The 6,177-nt window shown below is 48.2% G+C and overlaps 1 long non-coding RNA gene across 2 annotated transcripts; it reads right to left on the reverse strand.

Moving 5' to 3' along the window:
• Positions 1–4,276: 4,276 nt before the first annotated feature.
• On the reverse strand, positions 4,277–4,927 carry LOC127536207 (uncharacterized). 2 transcript variants are annotated; one of them, XR_007945208.1, is made up of 4 exons: positions 4,875–4,927; positions 4,556–4,584; positions 4,469–4,497; positions 4,277–4,381 (listed from the first exon to the last, which is right to left on the reverse strand). It is a non-coding gene; the product is annotated as an uncharacterized LOC127536207 (long non-coding RNA). The 2 variants fall into 2 exon arrangements; XR_007945209.1 differs by lacking the exon at positions 4,277–4,381 and having other exon boundaries at positions 4,393–4,497.
• Positions 4,928–6,177: the final 1,250 nt, after the last annotated feature.

Here is a 6,177-nt window from a genome sequence, read left to right on the forward strand (position 1 = left end):
CAGGTGACAGAGCCCTTTATAGGACTGCTCGAGCGGATCTGAAAAAAGGAATTAAAAAAGCAAAGGCGGACCATAAGAAGTGCATAGAGTCTCACCTGTCCAGCAACAACACACGTGCGGTGTGGCAGGGCATTTACGACATCACAAACTCCAGGGGCGGCACTACAACAACAGAAGACCTGAGTGCATCACTGGCTGAGGAGCTAAACAGCTTTTTTGCTCGCTTTGAACCATCACAACAGCAACACTCAGCAGCCCCTGTACTACCCCCACCCCCACCCAGTTCCTGCACCACTATACTCACTGTCAGCGAGCATGAAGTCAGACGGGTGCTCCTGGCAGTGAACCCCAAGAAGGCTGCTGGCCCTGATGGTGTTCCTGGTAAAGTGCTAAAGGCGTGTGCCCTCCAGCTCACCCACATCTTCACCAGAATCTTCAACCTCTCCCTGGCACAGGCAATCATTCTGCCCTGTTTGAAAACCGCCACAATCATCCCAGTACCTAAGAAGTCTCCCACCATGAGCCCAAACGATTATCGTCCTGTGGCCCTCACTCCGATAATCATGAAGTGCTTTGAGAAACTGGTCCTCCAGCACATCAAGGACCATCTCCCCCCAGACTTCGACACCTACCAGTTTGCATATCGTGCAAACAGATCCACTGAGGATGCCATCGCTGTAGCTCTACACTCTGCGCTGTCACATCTGGAGCAGCAGCAGAGCTATGTCCGAATGCTCTTCGTGGATTTCAGCTCTGCCTTCAATACAATCATTCCGGACATTCTCATCACCAAACTGGACACTCTCGGCCTCCCCCCTCTCACATGTGCCTGGATAAAGGACTTCCTCACCAACCGGCCCCAGGCTGTGAGACTCGGCCCCCACCTGTCCTCCACACGGACACTGAGCACCGGCTCCCCACAAGGCTGTGTGCTGAGTCCCCTCCTGTACTGCCTCTACACCCATGACTGTCGTCCGGCCCACAACAGCAACCTCATCATGAAGTTTGCTGATGATACAACAGTTGTCGGACTCATCACAGGAGAAGATGAGGCAGCCTACAGAGGGGAGGTCCTGAAGTTGGCAGCTTGGTGTTCAGAAAACAACCTGGCTCTGAACACCAAGAAAACAAAGGAGATCATTGTCAACTTTAGGAAGCTCAGCACCGACCTAGCCCCCCTCTACATCAACGGTGAGTGTGTGGAGAGGGTCCACAGCTTCCGGTTCCTGGGCGTCCTCATCTCCTCTGACATCTCCTGGACGGACAACACTACGGCGATCATTAAGAAGGCACAGCAGCGACTACACCTCCTGAGGGTTCTCAAGAAACACAACTTGGACCCCACCCTGCTGACGACCTTCTATCGCTCGTCCATTGAGAGCCTGCTGACTTATTGCATCACAGTGTGGTACGGCAGCTGCACCATGGCAGACAGGAAGGGACTTCAGAGGGTTGTTAAGACAGCACAGAAAATCATCGGCTGCCCCCTCCCCTCCCTGATGGACATTTACACCTCCCACTGCATTAAAAGGGCAGGAAACATCATCAAGGACAACTTCCACCCTGGTTCCGACCTGTTTGTCCCGTTGCCCTCAGGAAGGCGCTACAGGTGCATCAGAACCAAAACAAACAGACTCAAAAACAGTTTCTTTCCAAAAGCCATCACCACTCTGAATTCAAACATGCACTGACATTCCATCCCCCCCCCCCCCCCCCCCCAGACTACCTCAAAACCGTCTACTGTGCAATACGGACTATTCTAATGTGCAATATCACACTGACCATGCACTTTTATTCTTTTTAACTGTTTTAACTTATCCTTTTTTGTGATTTTTATTACATGTATCTTGCACTGATGGAGATGCTCTAAATCTCATTGTACTTGTGCATAGTGACAATAAATGGCATTGCCACCACCGTGCCTCACATCATGATGCTGCCACCACTGTGTTTTACATTCTGATGCTGCCACCACCGTGCTTCACATCATGATGCTGCCACCACCGTGCTTCCCTGTGAGGATGGTTTGTTTGTGATGATGTGTAGTGTTTGGTGTTTGCATTGAGGCTGTGTTAATGGGTTTTATTTGGCTTTGCACATCTGGATGCTGCAGTTTTATTCCATTCTTCTTTGTAAAACTATTTAATCTTTTATACTTCTAATTAACCAACACTGAAGTCTGTTTTCACTTTCACACTAAAGAGTCTCTGTTTGTAAATTCTTGTCAAAAAAGCCAAATAAATTGACCATGAGTCAATGTTGAGAAGCTATAAAAATGTAAAGCTTCCAGACATGCTGAATGCTTTTATAGGTTCTGTGTCTGTGCTCTCAGTAATGATCAGTTTTATTATTATAATTATGATTATTGTGGGTGAATTATAATTGAGTTGTTCCTGCAGCCTCAGACATGATTCCTCCTGCTTCGTTCTGCACGGCGGTTGTGTAAAACGCCTCATTCATGTTCCCAGGCTGTTCTACAAGCTCACAGTGATCATTACATCTCCTTCTCCTGGATTCTGCTGGAGCTCCACCGCGTCGGCATCTGGCAAACATCTGGAGGAGCGCCGAGGTTTCAGAGCACAGTTTGTGTTTTTTTTCCCAGTCATAAAACCGCTGCAGGGGTCCAAACTACCTTATCAGACCTCATTACTGCACCAGTGTTTCTGCTCCATACTTCAGATTAAATGGGTTTAAAGTGGTGCTGCAGAGCCTGGTTGTGTTCTGAGTGTCTGCTGGCTTCAACATATGTGATCAGTCAGTGCCAGAGAACGTGTCCTCGCAACTGCAGCTTCACTTTGCCAAAGAAAATTGCCAAATAGTGACACACTGAAAGCTGGGACTTGGTCTTGCTGGATTGTGATTTTGGCAGCGGCTGCTTTGCCTCTTTGGAACTGATTTTATTTGTCCATGTTGTTGTCCAACTCACATTATACAGCCATGAAGGGCAAACTTATTTACTCTGCCTTAAGCTCGCTGCTATTTCACATTCAGTTCGGTGTGACTCTGCAATCAAAACTTCGATTTGTGACTCTAAATATTTTGCTGTCCAGATCTTTGACCACATCTCAGAGTCTTTGCTCTGCATTTAATTTATCTGTTTCCTGTCGAACACCATAAAACAGCCTGAGGCCTCCGAGCAGGAGGATTGTTTCAGAAAATGATCACAGTTTGGGATAAAACGGGGAATAAAGAAACAGCGATTTGTGCCATAATGATGAGGTTTTTCACGTTAAAGGATGTTAATCGTGGCAAATGCACCATTTTGAGGCTCCTGCTGAGATGAATGTTGTTTTTCTGGCGAGGATGGTCCAAATAAACGAAGAGCCGAGTCTACGTGAGCTTCATTTCCAGTTTTATACAAACAAGAAGGACATGTTTTGACTTGATTTCCTCCTGAAAGTCTGTCTTGTTTGTAAAAACACAGCTCCATTCTAACAGGGGAGTTCAGTTGGGTTTTTTTTCCCCAAAATATGGTTAAAAAAACATAAAATTCAAAGCCAATAACAGGACTGACTGTGGTACATATGTGTTTAATATGTTTTCATACATGTGTGTTGCACAATCCTTATTGTATGTTTATGAATGTGATAATACTCAGGTGAGTAATTGGCACATTCCTGTTCATTGTAAATATTTCAATTATTTTCTTTATTTTTAAAATATCTTAGGTTTGCTGCACTTCTTGTCTTTTGACCAGCATGATGTTGCCACCACCGTGCTTCACATCACGATGCTGCCACCACCGTGCTTCACATCACGATGCTGCCTCCACCGTGCTTCACATCACGATGCTGCCACCACCGTGCTTCACATCACGATGCTGCCACCACCGTGCTTCACATCACGATGCTGCCACCACCGTGCTTCACATCACGATGCTGCCACCACCGTGCTTCACATCACGATGCTGCCACCACCGTGCTTCACATCACGATGCTGCCACCACCGTGCTTCACATCACGATGTTGCCACCACCGTGCTTTACATCACGATGCTGCCACCACCGTGCTTCACATCACGATGCTGCCACCACCGTGCTCCACATCACGATGTTGCCACCACCGTGCTTTACATCACGATGCTGCCACCACCGTGCTTCACATCATGATGCTGCCACCACCGTGCTTCACATCAGGATGCTGCCTCCACCGTGCTTCACGTCATGATGCTGCCACCACCTTGCTTCACGTCACGATGCTGCCACCACCGTGCTTCACATCACGATGCTGCCACCACCGTGCTTCACGTCATGATGCTGCCACCACCGTGCTTCACGTCACGATGCTGCCACCACCGTGCTTCACATCATGATGCTGCCACCACCGTGCTTCACGTCAGGATGCTGCCACCACTGTGCTTCACGTCATGATGCTGCCACCACCTTGCTTCACGTCACGATGCTGCCACCACCGTGCTTCACATCATGATGCTGCCACCACCGTGCTTCACGTCAGGATGCTGCCACCACTGTGCTTCACGTCATGATGCTGCCACCACCTTGCTTCACGTCACGATGCTGCCACCACCGTGCTTCACATCATGATGCTGCCACCACTGTGCTTCACGTCATGATGCTGCCACCACCTTGCTTCACGTCACGATGCTGCCACCACCGTGCTTCACGTCACGATGCTGCCACCACCGTGCTTCACGTCATGATGCTGCCACCACCGTGCTTCACGTCACGATGCTGCCACCACCGTGCTTCACATCATGATGCTGCCACCACCGTGCTTCACATCAGGATGCTGCCTCCACCGTGCTTCACGTCATGATGCTGCCACCACCTTGCTTCACGTCACGATGCTGCCACCACCGTGCTTCACATCATGATGCTGCCACCACCGTGCTTCACGTCAGGATGCTGCCACCACTGTGCTTCACGTCATGATGCTGCCACCACCGTGCTTCACGTCACGATGCTGCCTCCACCGTGCTTCATGTCACGATGCTGCCGTGCTTCACGTCACGATGCTGCCACCACCATGCTTCATGTCATGATGCTGCCACCACCGTGCTTCATGTCATGATGCTGCCACCTCTTCATGAAGCTCAGTTTAGAATCGAGACCAAATATAGGTGGCTAAGAATATTATTAATAATTTTACACTGATGGCCTGAGAACGGAAGTTTGTGTGTTTTTTAAAATATATTTATTACAAAATATAGAATTACAATTTGTCAGACATTACTGCGTTTGAATAAACGTCTTACCATAAAAATATCTTATTTTTTTATCCTCTTTATGTGCTTTAGTGCTGTATGCATTTTTAAAAGTTAACACAGTCCTCAATTCTGAATCATAAATATTAAAAACACTTTATTATTCATGGTTTTACTCAGTGATTCACAGTTTCCACATTTTAGAGAAGAAAATAAGGACGACTGCGGTTACAATTAATTACAGTAGCAACACTATATAAATACAGTGCGTTAATAGAAACTCTGGTCACAGCATTAAACCTCATATTCTGCTGTGCAGTCTGTGATTAATCATGCAGTAATTTACGACTGTCGCCGTGTAGAAGTACAGTAGAACAGTGGGATCAGCAGCTGCCAGTGTTTTACAGGAACACTGCAGCTCCGTGTTTAAATATTGACAGAATCACACGCAGTAAATCTGTCTGTCAACATTATGAGAAGCTCGTCCCTGAAGACCTCCCGTTCAGCCATAATGAGAAACAAGCACATCGTGGGAAGTTCAGGAACAGTGTGATGGGAGGCATGTTGGCCTCGGGCTGCAGCCTTAACGTGGATGTGTCACCGAGGAACTCCCCTCACCGTTCAACCGACTTCATCAAACTGGATTTACGACTTCTTCACCTCCGTGCCACACTCTCCTGGCTTCCCTTTTCCTCCCTCCACACCTTCGGCACGTTCCTCCGCTGGTTCTTCTGCATATCTAAACAAATTAGCGGTGAGCGGGTGGGGAGGAGAGCCGAGGCCGATGAGGCTGATGAGGCCGATGAGACTGATGAGGCCGATGAGGCGAGCCGGCGTGTCGGCGGACGGTGAGCCGTGCAGATGGAGAGAATGTGATGAAAAGAGAAAAGTATTCCCCGAAAACCTCCGACTTGAAAAGAACTGATTAATGAGGCCAGATGTTGGGCTTCTTTGGGCATGACTCATCGCATTCCCCATGACAAAGCAGAATCTGCCCCCCAAACATAAACACAG

Source organism: Acanthochromis polyacanthus, chromosome 11 (genome assembly GCF_021347895.1).
Source record: "Acanthochromis polyacanthus isolate Apoly-LR-REF ecotype Palm Island chromosome 11, KAUST_Apoly_ChrSc, whole genome shotgun sequence".
Taxonomy (NCBI): Eukaryota; Metazoa; Chordata; class Actinopteri; family Pomacentridae; genus Acanthochromis; species Acanthochromis polyacanthus.